A 17027-nucleotide genomic window follows, 5' to 3' on the forward strand; every position below is an offset into this window, starting at 1 on the left:
CCCGGCTCCGCGAGCTCCGCGCCGCCCGCTGCCGGCCCCTGCGCCCCGGGCCCCCGCCGCCCGCCGCTCATGGGCCCCGCCCCGCCTAGGTGCGCCCCGGGGGTCAGGTGACCGGGCGCTCCCTTCCCGGCGACCTTCAGCGTCTCCCCGGAGCCCGCCGGGCGGCCGGCGCCCGCTCCCCTGGCGCAGGCATTCCCGAGGCTCGCTGCGGGCGCGGTCCGGACGGGCGGCTCCGGGGCTGGGGCTGGGGCTGGGGCTGGGGCTGGGGCTGGGGCTGGGGCTGGGGCTGGGGCTCGGGCTCCCGCTCCCGCTCCCGCTCCCGCTCCCGCTCCGACGCGCCGCCCGCGCTGGGACCCCGCCCCGGCCCCGCCTTCCGCGCCCCGGCCCGGACACCCCGGCTGCGGGCGGTTCCGGCAGCTCGCGCCCGGCGCTCGCCCTCGGCGCCCTCCGCTCCGCTCCCGGCGGGCAGCCCCCCCGCCCCGGGCCTCGCCGCGCCCTCTCCGTCCCCCCCTCCCCGCCCTCCCCGCCCCCGCTGGCGGCCCCGGGCTTCCTCCCGAGGCGAAGCCGGCTGACGCGCTCTCCGGCCCGGCCCGGCCCGCCGGGATACTTCCCCAATGCTGTCACGGTCTTTAAAACACAGAGAGAAAAAAACATGCACCGAGACGAAACGCGCGTCCTTAGTCCGTGGGAAACTGCCTTGGCCCGCCCGGGGCCAGGCGCGTAGAGAGGGAGCCCGGTGCCCCGCGCCCCGCGCCCCGCGCCCGCCCTCCCTGGCCGCCACCGGCGGTTAGACTCAGCGGGATGCTACCTCTCCTTTCCGGAGTCCGGGAGGGACTGTCCCGCGAGGCCAGAGGGGGCTACTCCAGCATCAACCCCTCCCTGGGCTGCGGTCAGTCCCCAGGGGCACCAGTGTTTCCCCCTGCGCTGGAAGGTGGACACAACACTGGGGTCAGGGATCAATTTCACCCAGGCTACACTTGGGCCTCGTGCCCCACCCCACCAGCACCTAGCACCCCGTTGCCACAGACACCCCGTGTCAGTTCTTCCCTTTCTCCTGCACACCCCATGCAAGCCTCCTCTTCACTTCAGAACTGAAAGACAGAAGGTCACTGGCCAGCTCCCGGGCAAAGGCCATGGCCCAGTCCCTGCCACTCACTCACTTCCATCTGCTACAGGAAGCCTAGCCCCTTCACCACCATCACCACCACCCTCATGTCCACACTGGCTTTGCTTCTTCTTCCCCCTAGAGAAGGGACTTGGGCAGAGGGCTGGAGGGAATTAAATAAGGCAATTAGTCCATCCTCTGGGAACAGCCCTGTTGGGGCCATAGAGGTCCCTGAGGCAACTTGCCTTGTCGTGGGTTTTGTTGTTTTGTTTTTGTTTTTAATACAGTCTGGTGTTCATATAAGCACAGAGTACCAGGGAGGGAAGGGGGTTTGCTGAAGAGGGACAAAGCTAGAAATGAATTCCAGGGCCTGAGGCCTCAACCCCACCTCTGCAGTGGGCACAGTTTCTTGCTGGCACTGGAGTTGAGGTGGAGAGGAGGGAACACCAGGGTGGTGCCAAAATGTGCCTGGTTTATTTATGAAGCATCCATTAGCAATGGCCCAGGCCCTCCTGGGATTGCCTGGGCAGTGGGGGATCACAGAGATAGCCACCGACATCTATTTATAGCCAGAGACTGTGTGACCAAGGCCCCACCCTGGGATTGCAGCTAGGCCTGCTGTACAGAGTGCACAGGTATGGACCTGAGAATCAGTCTGGAAAAAGAATGGGGAAATGAGTGCCCTCAGTGGGAGAGAGGGCAGAGCAGAGCACAAGCAGCTCAGGGCTTTTGCCTCCGACAGAACACAAAACAGACAAGTTAGCTGATGGACTATTTCAGCTACAGGACAGAGAGGGTGATGGGGGCAGTGGCCATGGGTCTAGCCCAGCATGGAGTGTACTCTATACAGAAGAAGGCTTCGTCTCAGTGCTAGGCCTAACCCCTTCCCAGGCAAGTTGAGTATGGGTGGCTCTAGCCCATCCCCCACTGCCTGGGAGGTATTCCAGGCCAAGGGCATCAGTGGTCAACAGGGCACTGGAATGAAGGCAAAAAATCTTTCCACCAAGCAGGTTATCCTTCTTGTTCTAGGGTTCTGGGCACTCTCAGTTCCTCTACAACCACAATGTTTCTAGCCCCAGTGTGGCTGAAAACACAAGGTTGTCCCTAAAAGACCAAAATGTGATCTGATACCTAAGGCCCTAGAGGTAGAAGTTTGCTGAGGGTGATAGGACCCTTCCTTCTGCCCACACCCCATACCAAAACACCAAAGCATAAGGAGCTGGCCAGTGACCTTCTCTCTTTCAGTTCTGAAGTGAAGAGGAGGCTTGGATGGGGTATGTAGGAGAAAGGGAGGAATTGACGTGGAGTGTGGGCTGCAGTGGGGCACCTGGTGCTGGTGGGCCGGGGGCACCACCCCTATGCCTTCCTGGCATAAGTCAGGGAGGCAGTGGCCATCTATGTTAGACTTTTCCATTCCATCAGCGTTTATTACTTTGTGCAGAGAGACTAGGGTAAGTGAGCAATGGAAGATCATCTTTGCCCAAAACAATCAGGGCTAACACACATGAAACCACAAAAGAATCCCATTCCCAGCTACCTTGGGCAGTGTGACCCAGCCACTGCTCCCCAAAATTAGGCCATTCACACACACCCTTTACCATTTCTTGTCTCAACAGCATTTACCCTGTTATTTATTATTTTCCTTTAATTAAATCAATTCACTTTTTTACTTAATTTTAAAAGAAGACATTACCACTCTAAATGCAAATCTATTATTGCTTGTCATTCATACCATGACAACAAACACAAACTTACTAAATTCTAGCTCAATACTATTGCTTGACAAAGGCTCCGAGCTTAAAACACCTTCGTTAAAAGAGAAAAATAGGCAAGGGTTAGCTGTTAGCCACACACTTGCACCAAACAAAGACATGGCCCTTAAAGAAATCACAAAAGTTTGAAAGGGAATCGAAAGGGAACAATTTTCACGTTAGTGACTCAACAGAGAAGGCTGGACACATCCAGACTAGAGCGAGGGAGGTCAGTGAGGTCTGCAGAGAAGGGATCTCCCTCATCTCCACCACCAGCAATTTATCCCCAGCAGTGACCCCACTCACAGGACCTCAAAGGTCTGCTCCAGCCCACCCCCAAACCCACAGTCCCTGAGAATAAATGCCAAGCAGCTGCCACCCTGGGTCTCTGCCCTAGTTGGGGGGGGGGGGACCCAAAGGCTGAGGGGGCCTGGGTGGGAGTGGGGAGGGAGGGCACGATGGGAAGTTAATCACAAACACAGGGCAGACAGCTGCACAGCCTGTTCCTAAGGGGCCAGTGGGGTGAGACAGGCACGCATGCTTGGGCCTAAAGAAAAGAGCCTTCTGTGCCTGGGAACCCGCTCCAGGAGACACATCCGTGTGAAAATGGGAATCAGCCCTGCTGCCAGCACCCAGGTCTCAGAGAGAGCGCAGAGCAGGTGCTCCCTCCCAGTCCCACCCGACTGGACTCAACTCCACCGCTAGCTCCAGTGCCTCTGGTGCCTCCGTGGCTCTGCAAAATGACTGCAACCCTACTCAGCTAGGACGGCTAGGATTCAGAAGAGATATGCAGCAAAGAGGGGTTTTGGAGCCAGCGGGCGGGGGGTGGGGGGGGGGGGCTTTTATAAAAATCAGACTTCTTTCAGATGCCTTGCCCCTCCCCTCCTGCTGGGGACAGCGTCCCAGCCACCCTATGGATCACACAGCCTTAGACCTGCTCAGGACACGCCAACACCTGTCACTCTTGTATGCCTTGAGGGCACACCCTTATATACAGCAGCTTGGAGAAATCACTCCAAAGCCTCTCACTGTCACTTCTATGGAGCACTCACACCTGTGCTCCGTAAGCAACGGGGTGTCATGTCATGCATTCTTGGCAGGTGCATCAGCGCCCCCTGCTGGGCCTTGTTACACATGCGTCTCTGGGATACTACCTAAGAAGAAAAGAAAAAATTGGAAAGGTCGGGGGGGGGGGGGGGGGGGGGGGGGGGGGGGGGGGGTCGGTAAGGAAAAAGAGGGAGGGAGAGAGGCAGGAAAGGTTGGGAAGGTTTGAGGTGTGGAAGTCATTTACACTTCGTTTGGGTTTGTGTTGTTTTTAAGTAGGCACCATGCCCAGCATGGAGCCCAACATGGGGCTTGAACTCACAACCCTGAGATCAAGACCTGAGCTGCAATCGAGCATCAGATGCGTAACCGGCTGAGTCCCCCAGGGCCCCAACATTTCTACTTTGAAAAGACAGATGCAGGAGGGATCTTTGACAACACCCAATGCATTGACTCTCCTCCCAGCTCCTAACGTCCCCTCTCAGAGACCACGAGCATAAGACCCCATCCCACTACAACAGGGTCCTTCAGTGACAGCAACAGGTCATGCCACGGCCAGCCTGGGAGGCCTCAAAGACAAACCTTGGGAGCCCTGGCACAGCCATACTTTCCTGGAGCCACATATTTCATACTAAATAGAGGATCTGCCTAGAAACTGGCTCAGATTTTGGAAACGGATCTTGGTGGCTTGTGTGGCATTTCCGAGCTTCAGGGAAAGGAAACCATGGCTGAGGAAACCCACAAATCCCACTCAGTGGCAGGGATCCAGCCCCCAGGCTGCACATCATTTGGTACCCAGGGCCTGCCATGCATGATGTCAATCAGAACTTTGCTGATTTTTTGCTCAGGGGTTATAAAAAGCGGGGTAGGAGGAGGAAGAAAGGATTTCTTTATCTATTCCTTGGTTACTGGAGGTATTTAAAATACTTCTTTCTGGTTCATTTATGGAATGTGAATCCATGAATCTAAGTAGCATGAGTATAATTTTTCCCACAGTAGAAAAGTTCAAAAGGATTCTTCTGTGTGTGATATTTCTGATGAATATGAAACAGCACATTTTGCATGGAGGCCCCCCAGGGGCCAATCCAGAGAATTAGGAGCAGAAAAGGATGAGGACTGGGTGGCCCGAGGCACACTCCTCTCACACCGGGGTCCCTGGTGCCCACCTCACAGATTAGCAAACCTCCCCAGCTGTGGCTACCACTTGAAGCCACTTCCACTCTAGGGTTTTTGGGGCTGAGTGGAAAAGTGAGGAGGAAAGCTGTCTTTCCATAATATTAGCAACATTGCTTAGCAACATCTTTCCAAGCAAGAACCAGCAGACTATCCAAAAACCTATTCTGTTTGGATCTACAAAGAACAGAATGGTTTCTTATACATGTATTATTTATATACTATTTTATATACCCAGTCACGCCTTCTGTCTCTGGCTTCCTTGAGAAATGACGTATTACACCTAACTGAGATTTCCAGACAACTAGAGCTTTGAGAACCAAACTTTTTGTTTGCTGGCTTGCTTTTATTGTAATAAACTTGGCTGAAAATTTCTCTGAAAAATCTTACACGTTTTCATTGTTTTTAAAGGCAGGTTTTCTTGGTGACTCAGAGCTATTACTATCAATACTAACCATTGTACTGCACTAACTGATACTGTACTAACTGATACATAACAGTTATGAACAGGCTGCTGAGAAGCCATTTGTCCCTATAATTAATGACACCAAACAGCTGTGGCACAAAGATAACCACAGGGAGGGAAAAAAAAAAGACAAACCTGGGTTAGAATGCCATCTCCACCTTTTACTATCTGTGTGGCCTTGGGCTAGATTTTTAACCTCTATGAGCCTTAAGTTTTCTCATCTGTAAAAAGTGGATAACAACAGCATCACCCTCTGAAGGTCCCTGCAAGAATTAAATGAGCATAGCTGGTCCACACAAAGACTTGTATGAAAATGTTCATAGTGGCTTTACTCAAAATGGACAGTCCAGGGACACCTGGCTGGGGCCAGGTGGGTGATGCCAGTCAGAAGAGTGTGTGACTCTTGATGTTGTGCGTCTGAGTCCCACACCAGGTGCAGAGATTACTTAAAAATAAATAAACAAACCTCAAAATGGACAGCCCATAAACGAACTGTGGAACATCCATACCGTGGAATACCACTGAGTACTAAAAAGGAACAAAATACCAAAACATGCAACAACATGGATGATTTTCTAAAACATTATGCTGAGTGAAAAAAGCTAGATACAAAAAAAAATTTGATTCTATTTATATGAAGTTCTAAAGACAGACAACCTACTGTGCAAAAATTAGGGCAGTAGTTGCCTCTGGGGGTAAGGCAGTTTCTGGAGAGACAGAAATGTTCTATATCAGGATAGGGTGGTGGAATCCATTTGTCCAAAATATATAATTAAGATTTGTGCATTTCAATGTATGTAAATTTTACCCCCAAAAAACTGAAATTAATAGTAACAGCAGTAAGAGTAGAGTGGCGGAGTGGGCCGAGTGGAGATCTAGCTGACCCAAGAATGGCACAGCATCGCTAACTGCTGGGGGCACAATTCTATTTACAGTGTAAGTACTTGATATCCACTGTAAGAAAAAGTAAAAGAAAATGTTCATAGTGGGGGGGGGGGGGTATTAACAGGGATTATATCTGCAAGTAAATGATGATCTTTATTGTTACATTTGTATTTTTCTACTATATACAAATGTATAAGGACTATGTTTTAAATTCACTAAGAGATAGATATTGTCGAACATTTCAAATGAGAATGCCTATGACAGTCCCTGACAAAGACTCTTTGAGTGGCCTTTCTCGCTGTGGGGTTTGGAATCCTTGCTCAGTGACTGTTCACTGGGAAACCAAATAACTGAGCCTGACAAAAATTAGAGTGAGCACCAGAGGGGTATTGTGAGCCTGACTCTAGAACTTCTCTTTGGTTCCCCTTTTTGCTCCTGACTTGTATATATCTGCCAGACGCAAGAGTCTTTAGAAAGACCGAGGTACTGCTATGTACACAGGAATTTAACTGACATACAATCTAGGGTTTAGGTGCTCACAGCAGTATGCCTGGGTCCCCTGCACATATATTCCACCAGGGGTGTGTATATGTCGGTGTGTGTCAGTGTGTCTGTATATGTGCTCGTGTCTGTATGTGGGGGCCAGGATGGGATGCCAAGCAGAGTGTGGTAGCTGGCACCTGGCCAGGCAAGAGCACTAACTTCACCTTTGAATCAACACCAGGAGGATCACTGTGTGGCCTGCAGACAGCTCATGAGCCTGGTCAACCAGAAAATTCATAGGTTAGGGCTTCATCTACCTGATTCCTGATAAATCTTTATTGTTTTTTTTTTCTGTTGTCTAAACTAATCTCTTGCTCCTCTGGGATGGATACTCCTTCCTAGAGGAAATTGCCCCTACTGGTGGGTGTAATCAAAGCTTTTCTGCCCCACGGAAAGGTGTTTCCTTCACAACGGACTCTGGACTGGAACTCACTGATGTGTTAATAGCTCTTTCCCATTTTGACCCTCCGTAGCCTCAAAGGCAAACACAGGGCTTTATCTTCAGTGTTGACACAGACTCCCCTGGCTTGGAGCTTCGCCCCACCGGGCCCAGCCCTGAGAATCCTGCTGAACAGCTGTGTCTGAGCTTTGCAAGCTTTCTACCAGGCAGGCTTTCTGGGCCCATCGCTCCTTCCATCAGCAAAGTCCCTCCAGCTGTCTAGCCTGTGTCACTCCGGTTGTAATCTAAGCTCTTTTGGTAAGCCACTCCCCTCCACCCTCAGGGGGAGCCCCATTTAGTTGCCCCCATCTTGGCCTCCCCCAAGTCCCAGAGCTGTGCACGGTCTGTATGCCTCTCATCCAAGGCTCCAAACTCTTTGCTCCTATCCATTTTCTCCCCTGTCCAGGCCCCCTTCACTCAGTCACAGGGCAGGATAAGGGGCTGCATAGGTCACAGATAATGGGTCACAGCTGGTAACTAAAGGACTGAAGTCTCCCAGTTCTTCCCTTCTTCTTAATAGACTATAGAGGTTTCAAGGTTACAGGGAGCCAGGCTCAGGAGCCAGCTCTGTGTGAACACCATCAGTCAACCTGTCACGGCAGGGGACATGTAGGGAAGGGTGTCCTAAGACACTCTCCAGGCAAAGCCAGCAGTGACTTTCACGTGGCCCCGTGGCAGTGATGAGAATAGCTCTCTTCAGGATACTGGGAAAGCAGGGTCTGGAGCAGAAACAGCTGCAAACCACTGCACCCCACAAAGAGTAGAGTGCACCAGAATAAGTATAGGTGGGACAATTAACTGAGAGTGTAACATAACCCATAATCCAATGGGGAAATTAACTGAGCTGCTATCTCAGCTGTTGAGCTCTCCCAAAAGAATGCCCCCGCCCCAGAGAGACCTTCTTTGAGCACTTACCCAGAGTACATGGTTACTCTGGTTACTGGGCACCTTGTTCGTTTTGTTTTGTTTTGATTGATTTGTCTGTTCACTTGTTGTTGGGTCTTTCTGTCCCCGTGGCTCATAAAGCCCATAGAGGCAGAAACTATTCATCTCAGACATCACATTTCCTTCCACCCCACCCCGTACCCAGAATGGCATCTGACACACTCCAACACTCAGTAAACATTACCGGAAGGGAGGAAAGAGGGAAGAACAGGCAAAAGAAGTTAGAAGGAGGAAGTAAGGAAGGTTACCCCTCCAGGAGGATCCTGTGTCCTAGAATCTGAGCTTCCCTGGCCCCAGAAGAATCTTTGGGCTTTTGACTTGACAGCCCTTGTTTGCCTGTAGGGAAAGGCAGAGCACTGAGGTCCCGGGGGATGGAAATCACAGGTGGAAACACTTATATGGGGTGGCTAAAAAGACACCTTCTTAGGGCCCTGCTTCAAGCTGGTGCAGCCTGGTGAGTCTAGCAACTGTGAAGCAGCCACTCCAACACCAAGGCTTCTTTAGGAGTGCCTGAAAGCCACTCCAGCTTTTAGACAACCCTAGGGAGGACTCCAAAAGTACCATATTTCCTGCCAAGCTGAGAGGCATTTTTTTCTAAGTATTTTCAGAAAAATAAGAGTGTGGCTGCAGTGAAGGTGTAACTGTCTTAGGTGGTCCCAAATCCGGGCTCATCCCACACCAGCCACCTCTACCATGCCGCCTAAATTCAAGCCCAGTGAGATCAAAGTCATACACATCTGGTATACCGATGGGGAAGTCGTGCCACCTCTGTCTGCCCTGGCCCCAAAGATCGGCAGCCTGGGCTGTCTCCATAAAAGTTGGTGATGACATCATCAAGGCAGCTGGTGATTGGAAGGGTCTGAGGATGACAGTGAAACTGACCATTCAGAACAGCAGGCCCAAATTGAAGAGGAACCTTCTGTCTCTGCCCTGCTTAGCAAAGGAACTGCCAGGACATAGAAAGAAGTGGAAAACATTAAACACAGTGGAAATACCACTTTTGACAAGATTGTCTACACTGCCCAAAAGACAGGGCACCAATCTTTAGCCAAAGAACTCTCTGGAACCATTGAAGAGATCCTAGGGACTGTGCAGCCTATGGGCTGCAATGCTGATGTTGCCACCCTCATGACGTCACAGACAACATCAATAGTGGGACCGTGGAATGCCCCGCTAGTTAAGAACTACAAAGGAAAATATTTCAATAAGGGATCATTTGACACCCTGCCCAAAAAAAGTAAATATGATGAAAATCAAACAATGTTATCACATTTCAGCTAGCTGGACACTGTTGCCTGCCCAAGGCCTTGAGTCTAGACCTGCTATCTCTATTAATAAGGAAGATTAGCAACTGTTACAGAGGTACTAAAGACATGTTAGCATCTGATATTTTCTCCTTGAGGTTGGGAGGAACACCGTGAGAGAACCCAAAGGGGAATGGCTTTCTCTCAAGGGACCATGTCAGGCAAGGCTGTGTCCTTGTACCACCTAATGTCACTTTTCCCAGTTCCAACTTTGGAATCACTGGGCCAGCCCGTTCATTTCCACCTTCTTCCTCTCCTCATCTGGAGCTTGGAGGATGAGCGAAGGGCTCAGATGGTCTCCGTGTGGGGACAGTTCTATGGTCCCCCATGGAGAAATCACCCCACCCATCCTGAGGTGTCCATGGCCTGGTGTCGGTCACCATCCCAGCTGTCCAAGAGCAGTTCTGAGGGCAGGTGCTGCTCATCCTAAGCAGGAAAACTACCTCATAGGGTAATGAACACCATCCCAAGACACAGGCATTTGCACACCTATTATTCCATTGAATACTCACAGCTCTATAAGGAAAGGATATTAATATCCTCCCCATCTGGGGGGTGCCTGGGTGGCTCAGTCAGTTAAGCATCTGCCTTCAGCTCAGGTCATGATCTTAGGGTCCTGGGATCGAGCCCCTCCTGGTCAGTGGGGAGTCTGCTTCTCCTACCCTCTGCCCCTACTCATGCTCACTCTCTCTCTCTCTCAAATAAATAAATAAAATCTTTAAAACAATATCCTCCCCATTTGCTAGATGAGTAAACTAAGACCCAGAGAGGTTAATGCTTCTATCCAGGATCACACAGCTATACTAAGAAGCAGAGGTGGGACCCAGCCACAAATGATCCCCACAGATATTGACCTCCAAAAAATCCAAAATGAAGGGTAGTGGAGACCCAAGGAGAGGAGGTGATGACTGGGCCAGAGGCTCCTCCAGCCTCTCACCAGATCTCTGCTGCTCAGCACTTAGGCCCTTTCTTCTTCTGGCTGATGGACCTTGATTCATTCTCTCTCTCTCTCTCTCTCTCTCTCTCTCTCTCTCTCTCTCTCTCTCTCTTTTTTAGAAAGATATTTTATTTATTTATTCATGAGAGACAGAGAGAGAGAGAGAAAGAGAGGCAGAGACATAGGCAGAGGGAGAAGCAGGCTTCATGCAGGGAGCCTGACGTGGGACTCGATCCAGGGTCTCCAGGATCACACCCTGGGCTGAAGGCAGGCACTAAACCGCTGAGCCACCCAGGCTGCCCGGACCTTGATTCTCCCTTGAGAAGCACTCTGACACCACTGTTGTTGTTGTGATTCAGGTGGGGCTGTCCTCTCAACCTACCTGTCCTGAACTCTAAAGTGGGTCCCATGGGCCTGACCAATCCATGTATTCCATTCACTAGGCCACAGTGATGGCTTCAAGAAAGGGCACATAAACCTGGTTGCTCCAGAGTGAACACCTGATTTTTGCTGGCACCACAGGAAGAAGCAGCTCATTAACCCCTGGGGTTTCCAAAGTTGCTGGCTATGTTATGAGAGGAGAGTTGCCTGTGAACAAAGTGAATGTGGAGGAAACCAGAGCTAAGAGATAGGGACAGATTGTCTAATATTTTCTGACCCACCTAGATCCAGCCACTCCTGAAGCCAATTTTCATAAGGGTATCTATTACAAGAGCTTTTCTGAATTTCCTTTTCCTTTTGATGTCTTCTTTTTTTCTTAAGCCAATCTGAATAACCTAGCTAGTTAACATAAATCTCTACCCAATGGTTAAGGAAATACACAAGGGGGCAAAATAACACACAAGGGGTTTCTTGGCAGGTAAGAAGGCCATATCACTCCCTCACCCCAGAGAAGCATCCGCCAAGGGGGCCCATGGAGAAGCCTTCCCAGGAAGAATTCCTAGAACTGCTTCTCCAACAAAAACAGCCTAGATGCACCAACCCACCCAATAAGCAACAGACCTGAGCACAGTTCATGGAGAATCCTCTTGACCCTACCAGGTGAAAGCAGACACCACAATTCTGACTTTGAGGATAAAACAGGAATTTCTCTCTTCCTCTTTGATGTCAGCATACAGGTCACTCATTTCATCTTCCTTCAATAAAATCAAGGACTATTCAAGGAAAATGTTTTAAAAAGAAGCAGGGGCGGGGGAGACATTCAAACAAATCCAAAATATGGAACATTCTATAAAACCACTTTGCCGGGTCTGCTGTCCTATATTTAAAGAGACTAAAGAGGTGTGACAATCAAGTACAATAAGTGATCACTAATAATAAGTCAATAATATAACCTGACACACAGTCCATATTCAAACTTGGAACAACTGGAAACATTTAGATATAGACTACATATTAAACTATATTTTAAAATTAATATTAATTTAATTGCTTACATGTGATAATAGTATTGTGGTTACATCAGAAAATGCCTTTATTTCAGGGAGTTTTTGGTGAGTGTTTAGATGGAATAGGTCATGATGTCTGCAACTTGTCTCTACCTTACCATCATTATACAGAGAAAAAGAGAGAGAACAACCGGCAAGTATTAATAAGTAAAGAACCAAGGTGAATACAAATGCTCATTGTACTACTCTTCTGATTTTTGCAGAGATTGGTAAATTTCAAAACAAAATGTTGAAAAAACCCCACATCACCCTTGCCCATGCCCACCCTCAAATCTGCAACATACATATGTGTGCGTATGCAGCAACACCTTGTGTTCCGCAACACAGCAAACTGGTGTGCAAAGAGTACTGGGCCAGAGTCATAGGCAGAGGTAGAACCAGCTTCTAGACCAGATATGTCCTCTCATCATCTGTGGACCCCTTCCCTAGTCTGTTTGCTCAGCTATAAGATGAGGGCCGAAGGGGCACCTGGGTGGTTCAGTCAGTTAAGCATCTGCCTTCAGCTCAGGTCATGATCCCGGGATCCTGTGATCAAGCCCCCGCCGAGCAGACAGCCTGCTTCTCCCTCTTCCCCTTCCCATTCATGCTTTCTCTCTTTCTCTCTCTCAAATAAATAAAAATCTTTCATTTAAAAAAAAAAAAAAAAGGCGAGGGCAGCCCCAGTGGCTCAGCGGTTTAGTGCCGCCTTCAGCCTGGGGAGTGATCCTAGAGACCAGGGATCGAGTCCCGCATCAGGCTCCCTGCATGGAGCCTGCTTCTCCCTCTGCCTGTGTCTCTGCCTCTCTCTCTGTGTCTGTCATGAATAAATAAATAAAATCTAAAAAAAAAAAAAGATGAGGGCTGAAACTTCTGTATACGGCCATGAGATGCTATAGGGGCATTTCCACAGATGGAGCAGTACAGTGAAGGCATTAAGAAGTGAAGACAGAGGCTAAGATGAGATCTTCCTTTCTAAGGTATGGATGACAGGACCTGTCTCCTAGGTCACCCCCTTCCTCCCCAGTTGCCCAGTTCTAGGTCTCCTAGGGGAGACCTCTCAGCCTGTCCTGAGAACTTGACCTTAAGATAAGCAGACAACAGCCTGGAGTAGCCCAGTAAGAACTGGCCTCTCAGTTTTATCAGCAAAGGAAATGCAGCTGGGCTCCAAGCTGTGGCCTCCCGAAGGAACCTGCAGGGCAGGACAGGCACTTTGTAACCATGAAGGGGTGAAAAGCCACAGCCAGCCCCTCTGAACTTGGCTGCAAGGTCACTGCATTCAGCTTCACATCAACTTGCTGTCTATCTCTCTTGTCAATAAAGCTCTCTGGACTCCTAGGACTTCTGGAAAGGAGAGGTAGAGGACATTCTCCGCAAAACACCTTCCTGCAAAGATCCCAGACAGACACTTCAGAGGGCAACAGTACACTGACCTAAAGAAGGCTGTGCTGCTCTGGGTGGAAAGTGTGGGGGGCAGTACACAACTGGGGAGACTCCACAGGATGAGACATCAGGGAGATGCCATCATGACAAATAGGACACTTCCCTCAACAGATTGGTGAAATGTCCACACCGACCAGTGGTGAGCATAGAAGCTGTATGGTTAAAATAAGTCATCTACTCTATCCCCCAGCAATATCACCTCTAAGACACCTCTATTACCTCTAGAGAGACATTCTCACTTGTATACAGAGACAAGTACAGGAATGTCCACTGGAGCACTTTCCGTAAAAGTAAAAAAAAAAAAAAAAAACCAGATACAATGGTTTAGGAGGAAAACAGATGAGTAGACTCCATCCCAGGGCCCCAGGATCATGACCTGAGCCAGAGGCAGGTGCTTGGCCAAGTGAGCTATCCAGACTCCCCTCTCTTACTTCTTTTATTCTTCATTTATTTTTTAAGTAGGCTCCATACCCAACGTGGAGCTTGAACTCACGACTTTGAAATTAAGAGTTGCACGCTTTACCAAATGACCCAGCCAGACACCCCTTCTCATGTTTTCCTTAACATTGTGGTATGTTATCTTTCCAGTAAATACACAGGACCACACACATGGATAATGATTTTAGTATATAAGCACAAACATGGGAAGGTAAGGTCTTCTGGAAGCGAACATTTCAGTCTTGTTTTCTAGGCAGACCAGAAAGCTCTATATATTATACTAATAATACATTACCTTCTATGGCTGGGTTTTTCTAAGATTTGATTTATTTATTTATTTATTTATTTATTTATTTATTTATTTATTTGAGAGAGAGAGTGCACAGCAGTGGAGAGACAGAAGCAGACTCCCCCTAAGCAGGGAGCCAATACAGGGCTCGAGTTCAGGACCCTGGGATCACCACCACCTGAGCCAAAGGCAGCCGCTCAACTGATTGAGCCACCCAGGCACCCCTCTATGGCTGTTATATTAATATCAATTAATTACTAATGTATTACAAATACAAACATCAATCATTAACAAATACTATACCAAGCAATTTCATTGCATTTACCATGTGTACTGTTGTAGCATTTTACATTCGTTGACTCAATCCTCATGACAGCCCGTACAGTATTACTACAATACTCCCATTTTACAGATATAGAAGCTAAGAGACAGAAAGGTAAGCAATTTGCCCAGGATGCCCAGATAAGGTACAGACATGGGCTTCCCACTGGGCAGGAGGCTTTAAGAAACCAAGCCCTTAAGCACTGTTGTGCTCACCCAACAGCCATAATCCTGGCAGAGGAACCAGGAGGCCACCACCAAGCTGCGGGCCAGATCAATCTCACTGAGAAATCACTCAGAGCGCATGTCCTAAAGAGGGGGGAGGGCGGGGGGGGGGGATGCTTTAACTCCATCGGCTAAAATGACCTTTTTCTAATAGTCTCGACGGTAAGCTCTTCTGGGGTTTCATGCCACCTGCTCTGCTGTCCAGTTCTCCCTTCCTGGGTCAAGCTCAGGTCCCCACTGCCAGGAGTGACATGAGGCCAGTGCTGCTCACAGGAGGTGCTACAGGTGAGGTGGGCAGGCACCAGGACGTGGACCCAAGTGGTCCTGGAAGGAGGGGTCACCTGAAACATTCTCTGCAGATGGGGGTCACTACCCAAGCTCTGGTCTTTCCTTTCATGGAGAACTGAAGTCTGGAAAAGGAAGGGTAGGCACAGAGATGTAAAAAAAAAAAAAGAAAAAAAAACAAGGTACCTTCCCTGAGCCCAACTCACCCTGCCCTCCATCTAAGCTGCATCGGGAAAGCAAGTAATTAATCTCTGAGACAGGAACCAGCTGCACCAGGGAGCAATGCAAGAGGGGAGGAGCAGAAACAGAGAGGGGAGGACAAAAGAGCAAAGAGAAATGGAAAAGACATAGACACCCAGAAATGGGGAGGGAACAGTCACCAACAGAGAAAATGAGCAAAGAAACAATGAAAATGACACAGCAGAGGGAGCACAACAGAAATCATCACCCGCTCTTCTGGCCCTGGCCAAGGCTCCCTCATGCGTTGACCTCACCCCCAGAGAGCAAGAGCACACACATCCCAAGTTATCAACAGCCCGAGGCACCTGTCCTCCCGTCTGCCCCGCTGGCCACCCGGAGAGCGGCCGTCTGTGCTACCAGCGCCACCTGCTGGCACAAGGGAGAACTGTGTCCCCAGCCCGCCCACCAGGCCAGGAAGAGGCCAGGCGGACAGTCTGAACCCATTCCCCAACCCCTTCTGCATCTTCACACCTGCCAAGCCTGCCCCCACCTTAATATTCTTCCTTTGGGACTCCACTCAAATGTCAATTCTATGGAGGGGCTACTTCTGCCCACCCAAATTACCTCATGTGTGCCCTTTTCACCTCACTTGTATGTCCTTCACAGGACTGGGCATCCTCTGAAACCACCTGGGTTCTTTGTTATGTTCTTGTCTGCCTCCCACATTAGAAAGTACTACAAGGCCAGTCTGGATCTTAACAATCTACTTTTGTCTGACTTGGTTCCATGTTCACTCAGCTGATCTAAGAACCCCACTTTAAACTCCACAGGGACGACCCAAAGGGTCCTCAAACTCACCCTGAGACCAAGGTCATCATCTTCCCCTGCAAACTGGGTTTCCCTCCTGCACTCTCGGTTCAGTGACCCCCATGACAACTTTGCAAATCCTCCAGGCACAAAACCCGTTTTTATGGGATGACTCCTCTCACAAGGACCCCATGTGGACCAGACACCTCCTCTGAAGGTTCCCCTACGCATTGCCCTAGCCAGCTCCCTCCCCTCCAGCCCCATTCCCTGCCTCCAGGCTCCTCTTGAGGAAGTGTCCTCACCTCCCGATCCATCCTAGGACTGCCAAAGTTACCTTCCAAGGGGCTCCTCTCCCACTCACCCAGGGTGGCCTTCCCTGAGCACACCCTGCCTCAGTACCCGACTCACTGTTTCCTAAACAGCTCCACACATTTGCCCATCCTATGCCTTTGCCCTTGTGCCCTAAAATGCCCCCCACAACTCTCTCCTCTTGAAGGATTCCTTTTCAACTTTCACATGCTGCCTCCTTCAGAAAGCATTCTCTGATTCCACAAGGAAGAATGCACTGCTCCTCCCATATCTCTACTGGCATTTGCAGTTCAGTGTTAAATGTCTGTCACTGGGCAGCCCCGGTGGCACAGCGGTTTAGCGCCGCCTGCAGACTAGGGTGTGATCCCGGAGACCCGGGATCGAGTCCCACGTCGGGCTCCCTGCATGGTGCCTGCTTCTCCCTCTGCCTGTGTCTCTGCCTCTCTCTCTCTCTAGCTGTGTCTCTATGAATAAATAAATAAAATCTTTAAAAAATAATAAAATAAAAATAAATGTCTGTCACCCCACACACTGTGAGCTCCTGGGACAGAGACCAGGCCCCTGAATCACCTAACCACTCTCCGTGTTTTCTTTTTAAGACTCTATTTATTTATTCATGAGAAACACAGGGCGGGGTGCAGAGACACAGGCAGAGGGAGAAGCAGGCTCCATGCAGGGAGCCCGACGTGGGACTCGATCCTGGGTCTCAACCCT

At 49.8% G+C, this 17027-nt stretch overlaps 1 protein-coding gene across 8 annotated transcripts in view; it reads right to left on the reverse strand.

Annotated features, from left to right (window-relative positions):
* Positions 1-17027, reverse strand: part of RAP1GAP2 (RAP1 GTPase activating protein 2) — a 224356-nt gene that overhangs the window by 138565 nt on the left and 68764 nt on the right. The window lies entirely within an intron of this gene.

The sequence above is a fragment of the Canis aureus genome, chromosome 16 (genome assembly GCF_053574225.1).
Source record: "Canis aureus isolate CA01 chromosome 16, VMU_Caureus_v.1.0, whole genome shotgun sequence".
Classification (NCBI taxonomy): domain Eukaryota; kingdom Metazoa; phylum Chordata; class Mammalia; order Carnivora; family Canidae; genus Canis; species Canis aureus.